General features: G+C 49.2%; 1 pseudogene; it reads right to left on the reverse strand.

The window, feature by feature from the left end:
• Positions 1-3,581: 3,581 nt before the first annotated feature.
• LOC123067726 (leucine-rich repeat extensin-like protein 3) lies at positions 3,582-5,997 on the reverse strand (annotated as a pseudogene).
• Positions 5,998-7,844: the final 1,847 nt, after the last annotated feature.

Genomic DNA, 7,844 nt, shown 5'->3' on the forward strand with positions numbered 1-7,844 from the left:
CATACAACATTGCGGGTCGAACCGCCGTCCTGTAGAACTTGCCTTTTAGCTTTTGTGGCACTCTCTTGTCACAGAGAATGCTAGAAGCTTGGTGCCACTTCATCCATCCGGCTTTGATTCGATGGTTCACATCTTCATCAATACCCCCATCCTCCTGCAACATTGACCCCAAATACCGAAAGGTGTCCTTCCGAGGTACCACCTGGCCATCAAGGCTAACCTCCTCCTCCTCACAGCTAGTAGTACTGAAACCGCACATCATGTACTCGGTTAGTTCTACTAAGCCTAAACCCTTTCGATTCCAAGGTTTGTCTCCATAACTCTAACTTCCTATTTACCCCCGTCCGACTATCGTCAACTAGCACCACATCATCCGCAAAGAGCATACACCATGGGATATCTCCTTGTATACCCCTTGTGACCTCATCCATCACCAATGCAAAAAGATAAGGGCTCAAAGCTGACCCCTGATGCAGTCCTATCTTAATCGGGAAGTCATCGGTGTCGACATCACTTGTTCGAACACTTGTCACAACATTATTGTACATGTCCTTGATGAGGGTAATGTACTTTGCTGGGACTTTGTGTTTCTCCAAGGCCCACCACATGACATTCCGCGGTATCTTATCATATGCCTTCTCCAAGTCAATGAACATCATATGCAAGTCCTTCTTATGCTCCCTATATCTCTCCATAAGTTGTCGTACCAAGAAAATGGCTTCCATGGTCGACCTCCCAGGCATGAAACCAAACTGATTTTTGGTCACGCTTGTCATTCTTCTTAAGCGGTGCTCAATGACTCTCTCCCATAGCTTCATTGTATGGCTCATCAGCTTAATTCCACGGTAATTAGTACAACTCTGAACATCCCCCTTGTTCTTGAAGATTGGTACTAATATACTCCGTCTCCATTCTTCTGGCATCTTGTTTGCCCGAAAAATGAGGTTGAAAAGCTTGGTTAGCCATACTATCGCTATGTCCCCGAGACCTTTCCACACCTCAATGGGGATACAATCAGGGCCCATCGCCTTGCCTCCTTTCATCCTTTTTAAAGCCTCCTTCACCTCAGACTCCTGGATGCGCCGCACAAAACGCATGCTAGTCTCATCAAATGAGTCATTCAGTTCAAATAGTAGAACTCTCATTCTCCCCATTGAACAGCTTGTCGAAGTACTCCCGCCATCTATGCTTAATCTCTTCGTCCTTCACCAAGAGTTGGCCTGCTCCGTCCTTGATGTATTTGACTTGGCCAATATCCCTCGTCTTCCTCTCCCGGATCTTAGCCATCTTATAGATGTCCCTTTCACCTTCCTTCGTGCCTAACCGTTGGTAGAGGTCCTCATATGCCCGACCCCTTGCTTCACCAACAGCTCGCTTTGCGGCCTTCTTCGCCATCTTGTACTTATCTATGTTGTCTGCACTCCTATCCAGGTATAGGCGTCTGAAGCAATCTTTCTTCTCTTTAAGCGCCTTCTGGACATCATCATTCCACCACCAGGTATCCTTATCTTCGCTTCTCCTTCCCCTGGACACTCCAAACTCCTCCGAGGCCACCTTACGAATGCAAGTCGCCATCTTCATCCACACATTGTCCGCATCCCCTCCTTCCTCCCAAGGGCCCTCCTTAAATACCCTCTCCTTGAACACCTGAGCTACCTTCCCCTTGAGCTTCCACCACTTCGTTCTAGCGACCTTGGCACGCTTATCCCGCTGGACACGAATCCGAAAGCAGAAGTCAGCAACTACCAGCTTATGCTGGGGTACAATACTCTCCCCAGGTATCACCTTACAGTCTAGGCACGCACGCCTATCTTCTCTTCTCGAGAGGATGAAATCAATCTGGCTAGAGTGTTGGCCACTACTAAAAGTCACCAGATGTGATTCTCTCTTTCTAAAGAGGGTGTTAGCTACAATCATGTTGTAGGCTAGAGCAAAGCTTAAGACATCTTCTCCTTCTTGATTCCTGATGCCATAGCCAAAGCCCCCATGCGCCCCTTCAAAACCTGTGTTAGATGTACCCACGTGGCCATTGAGGTCTCCTCCTATGAAGAGCTTCTCACCAATCGGTACACTCCTAACCATGTCTTCCAAGCCTTCCCAGAACTCCCTCTTGGTGTTCTCATTGTGGCCTACTTGCGGGGCATATGCGCTGATAACATTGAGAACCAAGTCCTCAGCTACCAGCTTGACCAGGATAATCCGGTCCCCACGTCTCCTGACGTCTACCACCCCATACTTGAGGCTCTTGTTGATCAAGATGCCTACGCCATTTCTGTTTGCAGCCGTCCCCGTGTACCACAGCTTGAAGCCGGTATCCTCCACCTCCTTCGCCTTCTGTCCTCTCCATTTGGTTTCTTGGACGCAAAGGATATCAACACCTTTCCTCACTGCTGCATCAACTAGCTCCCGAAGCTTCCCTGTCAGAGACCCTATGTTCCAGCTACCTAAGCGAATCCTCCTAGGCTCGGCTAGCTTCCTTACCCTTCGCACTCGTCGAGTCAAATGCGAAGACCCTTGCTCATTTTCCACTACATCCGGGCGCCGATGTAGCGCGCCACTAAGGATGCGACGACCCGATCCTCGCTCACTTGCCACCGTATCCGGATCAAGATACGGCGCGCCACTTGGGGGGGGTGACGGCCCGGCCCTTGCCCATTTTCCACCACACCCGGGTTCCGATGGGGCGCGTCGCTGAGAGGGTTACGCCCCAACGAAAATCTTTTGGGTTTCATCTCCATAAGAGTGGCTGAGTTTTTACGTTGGCTCGCCAAGCCTATCACAACCCTCCTCCTTTACCCGGGCTTGGGACCGGCTATGTTGAGACAACATAGGCGGAGTTGGCGAAGAGCCTTTTGATTTAAAAAAATCTTGACTCGCTGGAAGAATTGTCGGGCATCTTAGATTTATAAGAATACATTCGAGATCTTTTCTGTTACACTGGATTTACTTTCTTTATTTGGATGACAATTGTGTTGCTGCTGTGGTAAAAATAATGAGCTGTGACAAAAAAACGAAGTTGCTATTTCTATCTGAAAAATTTATCAGGCCATGTTTCTGCTGTACTTTATTACTTATAAATTTATAATGGAGGCAAACTAAATCCAGTTGTTACTGAATGTATTATGTGTGGTTGCAAGATATCTGCCCATTTGTTACTGCAGTTGCAGCCAATCGCTCAGCTTCTCAGATTTAGGCTACTGATCAGCAGCCACTTGTGTACTGCATGACCCTTTTGGAGTTCCAGGTTACATTTGATCCCATTATATTAAGTCTACAAGTTCACCATCTAGATTACCAATAAATTTCAGTGTGTTTGCGACACGAAACTGGCGATCGAAAGGTCTTGTTGGTCGTCTTGAACTTAGTTGTGTGCCTTGGGTGCATAGTTGCAGTTCTACCAGAGCTAAGCATCGTTGACGTAGCACCGCATCGAAACAGCGGCTGTGCATACAGTAATTCAAAACCGCCACAATTTTGGGCAGAGTCTCCACAATACCTACCTAACCAGATGCAATAGATGCATGAAGAAAACTGAATTATAACATATAAGAATTTACAACCCAGAGATTCAAAAAAAAATTTACAACTCAAAATTAGTCATGTTCGGGTTTTTTCATTTGATGTGAGAGTTCAATCCCGCTTGTCTTTTACAGTTACAGCAGGATCAAAATTGTAGCATCATCATACATAACTGCAATCCTAAGTCTAAGAATTTACAGCCCAATCTTCTAAACCAACTGCAACTTGCTAGCATCACTAATCCCTCCATGATTCCCGAGGTTTCCATCACAGGGCCTCCCCAACCCGCCCGATCCTCCGGGCGCATGTGTATCCATGTCAGCTGGAGAAACAGCTGCTGAATACTGAACTATTGCTACACAAGAGCTCAACTGAAGCACTACTTCGTCTTCAGAGAAGAAAAACGAACAACAAGTCCCACGATCATATCAGCAGTTTGAGCCGAGGTGGTGAAGAATTTATAGGCCCGCGGTGAGGGCAGAGAACTACTAGCAGCTGTGCATGTAAAGTAAAAATATGTGACCAGAAATCAAAAGATGAGCAACACCTGTATCCTCAGAACAAAATACGGAGTATATGTTATGTTGAAGTAAAGCCTTGTCAGGTAAAAACAACTGAAACTACAAAACCCATCTAGAAACAGAAGCCACAAAATTGTGTCAGGATCTTTTTTGTAACCAAAGCACATCTTAAGTTCTTAGTAGCCATGGTGAGCTGCCAAAGCACATCTTCAGTTCACGACGGCAATCGTGCAACAAATCTTGACCATTCTGCAGTAATGCAACAACGAACAGGTTAAAAAAGGAAGGAGTACAACTATACAAGGGGTGAATCATAGACGCCTGGGAGCATTACAAAAAACAGATGAACATTCAAGTCCGGCTGCAGCATACAGTAGTTCCAGATCTCCGGTAAGCAAATTATGCCTGTTTCTAGCCTAGAACAAAGATCTTGCAGAATTAACAAAGCTTGTGGAGAACAACAGGATACAGCATATATTCAAGGATTCAGTTGCAGTGCTAAATTCAGAAAAGATAAAACACAAGATAGCATCAAACTTAAGAACCACATTATCTACTGCAGAAATTAAGAACCACATTGTGCAACACAAGATAGCATCAAATCAAACTTAAGAATCACATTGCGCAACACAAGATGGCATCAAATCAAACTTAAGAATCACATTGCTCCCAAAACTGAGCCATGATATATTGTCATGGAGTATACGCTGTAGAGTATAATATGCCAGGGTTTGATTTTAGCAAACAATAACCATAATAGCAGTAAAGGTAATGACTAGTTTAACTAGAGCGACTTAATCAAAGCGGTTGCTGAGATCCCAGCCGTTGAGAGGAGTCACTATCAGCCCTTGGGTAACTCAAGGAGTAGAGGAGAGGAACATCTTCAGAGATGGCCGTTGCATGCAAGAACTCTGTTAAGCGCACTGACTTCCATGGCCGGATCCTAGCAGAGACGGCGCCGCTGCCGTCATTGAGCAGGGCCAGGGAGCGGTGAACTCTTCCACGCTAAAGTTCAATTCTGGGTCCGCACCAATGTGCGCCCAGACGTCGTCTTCGGCCAGCAGATTTGGTGCGGGAGGAGGGGGCGGAGGAAACAGGACGGGCAACAACGGAATTGGTGGGGGAGGGGGCGCCGGAAACAGGAGCTGCCGCTTGACGGAGGATGATTCGTCCGCGGGGGACTTCCTCTTGCGCGCGGACGCGGAGTTCTTGGAGGCGGACTTGAGGAAGCGCGGGCTCTGGTAGATCTTGCAGAGGCAAAGAACCGGCGTCGGTTGGCCGCCGTCGTCGTGCTGATCGACGCTGAACTCCGTCATGAGCCACTCCGGCGGCTTCTTGTCTTCCTTGGGGCTGGGCGTGTACGTGAACCTCTCCAGGCGCCCGATGGCGCGGCCCTCTGCGCCGGCGACGTCGTTCCCTCGCTCTTGCTTCCATGTGCCCTTGCCTCCTCCGACGATCCGGCACTTGCGGCTGTCCTGGGCGCTCCTGGGCTTCACGAGGCTGAAGAAGTACCGTTCTTGCTCTCCCCTTGAGCCTTCGCCGGGCCTGGCAGGCGGCCGGCGACGAGGGAAGCCGGATCTGTGGCGTACACGTCTGCCTCGTGGAAGTAGTGCTTGGCGGCGTTCGGGAGGGGCTGGCCGGAGATTCTTGGGCGGAGGTAGAAGGAGACGAGCTCGCGGTCGGTCGGGCAGAAGGCGAAGCCGGGCGCGGGCTGAGGAGGAGGCGGAGGAGGCGACGCGACGGGCGGAGGCGAGGTGGGTGGCGTGCTGGGGGCTGGGAGGGGGGCGGCGGCGACGCCATGGGCTAGGGTTTGCGGCGGTGGCGGCGAGTGGTAGGGGGAGAGGAGGCGGTGGCCGGTTCCCTCCCATTCGAGCCACGGGTTCGGGAAGGATGCGAGCACGCCCTGGCTTGAGTAGAAGGAGGAAGGGCCTGACGGTAGCAGCGGCGGCGACGCCATGGGCGGGCTAGGGTTTGAGGCGAGGAGGAGGGGACGCGCCGGAGGCAGGGACAGGGAGAGGCGGCGGCGGCGGATCCCGATCTTAAAGACGCGCGAGCTGTGTTGTGCTCGGAGTCCCGGCCTCGATCGCGCGTTTGCTGTCACGCGCGCCTCTCGTGACGCGTGGCCCTCCCCAAACCCAACCCAACCCAGCCCAATTGGCGGTAGCACGATTTTGACCTTTTGAAGCGAGTATGGAAGGCCCAGTTTTTTTTTAAGTTACGTACGCGTCTAGTATTTTTTTTTTTGAGACACTCGTACGCGTCTAGTATTGCTAGTAGTATTTGCTTGGGCCGTGTTTTTCCCTAAGGGAAAAAAGAGAGTCATTTGTTCATGTGAATCACCTCTCCATTTTTTTAGTTCACGTGGATCATAATTGTCTATCGATAGGTTTTAAGACGTGTTCGTAAGTGTCTGCGTCTGTATTGTGTTTCTCAAAGAAAAAAATTTAGCTTATGGAAGTCTTGGCCGCTCCTCGGCCTCGCTGCTCCTACCGCCACATATCACATTTGGAACACCCGGTTGGCCTCAACATCAACAACTGGCCCACCATCACCCTTGCCATCTTGTCAAAAATCTGGGACTCTTGCAATGCCCATGTTTTCCGCAATGAGCACCTCTATGCGTTCGGCACTATTAGAAACATAATTTTAGACTGTTATCTTTGGATTTTTCAGGTTTAGGGACCATGTTAGTATAGAGGCCACTATGTATTGGCGCCTCTATCTCTCCTCTGGTTGTGTAAACTTATGTAATTAACACTGCCTACATGCTCTTTGAGTAATATATTCATGAGGGGAACCCCCGCCCCCCACCAAGTTATCACTCAATAAAAAAGATGGCCTAGCGTGCAGGCCGCCGTGAAAAGAGTTATTGTTCAACAAAGAATACACGTTGTCTACCGCGATGGTACATGTTATGTCATCTTCAGAAATTATCCTTGGGTGCATCATTCAACAACTGATTATAATAAGTCAAGATGTCAATTTATTATACTAGATTATAGCATGAGAGTTAAATACAAACCCTAGATCTTAAGGCAATGATTAGAATTTGTCATAATTATTCTTAGTATTTGTGGATGCATGCCAAGGCTTTACTCCCATGTATATGTGAGCCAACACTACAAAAAAGACACATCCGTGACATTTTGGGCCGAATGAATTTTTTTCTGTCATACTTATGACACTTCTATGACGATAATTGTGACAAAACACGGTATCATCATAGATGTGATGGGCTCCTACTTCTATGACAAAAAATCATGACAGAATGGGTTTTTCGTCCTGGGCGAGCCGAAGACGCAGCTGCATGACATTCTTTGGGTCGTTCATGATGGAAAAACCGTGGTAGAAGCGAGGGCGAGGAAGATATCGGGGTGTTCCGGGTTACGGTGGGTGGTCGGGGCCAAGCGATGCATGGAGGTTTGCGCGTTTCTCTCGTACACGCACGCGCGTGGGTGCGAGGCATTGGGCTCTAATTGAACCCGAGCGAGGCGTTCGCCTATTGAACCCGAGCGATTGCACTGCAGGCTACGCGTTACTGAACCCAAGCGATCGATCAATGGTTGTTAACTGAACCCAATCGAGCGGTTCCTTCGCTACTGCTGCTAACCGAAGCCGATCGATCCTGTCTCTGGATGAACAGTGAGCGTTGCAGGGGGGTTTGGATGAACAGTTCCCGGTGGGAGTGGATGAACAGGACCCCGTGGTGTTGCCTCTAGATGAACAGGACCCCGATCGATCGAGCCGGTTGGGGCTGGATGAACAGGACCCCGTGGAGGGATGGATGAACAAGACGACCCCGTG

The sequence above is a fragment of the Triticum aestivum genome, chromosome 3B, assembly GCF_018294505.1.
Source record: "Triticum aestivum cultivar Chinese Spring chromosome 3B, IWGSC CS RefSeq v2.1, whole genome shotgun sequence".
NCBI lineage: Eukaryota > Viridiplantae > Streptophyta > Magnoliopsida > Poales > Poaceae > Triticum > Triticum aestivum.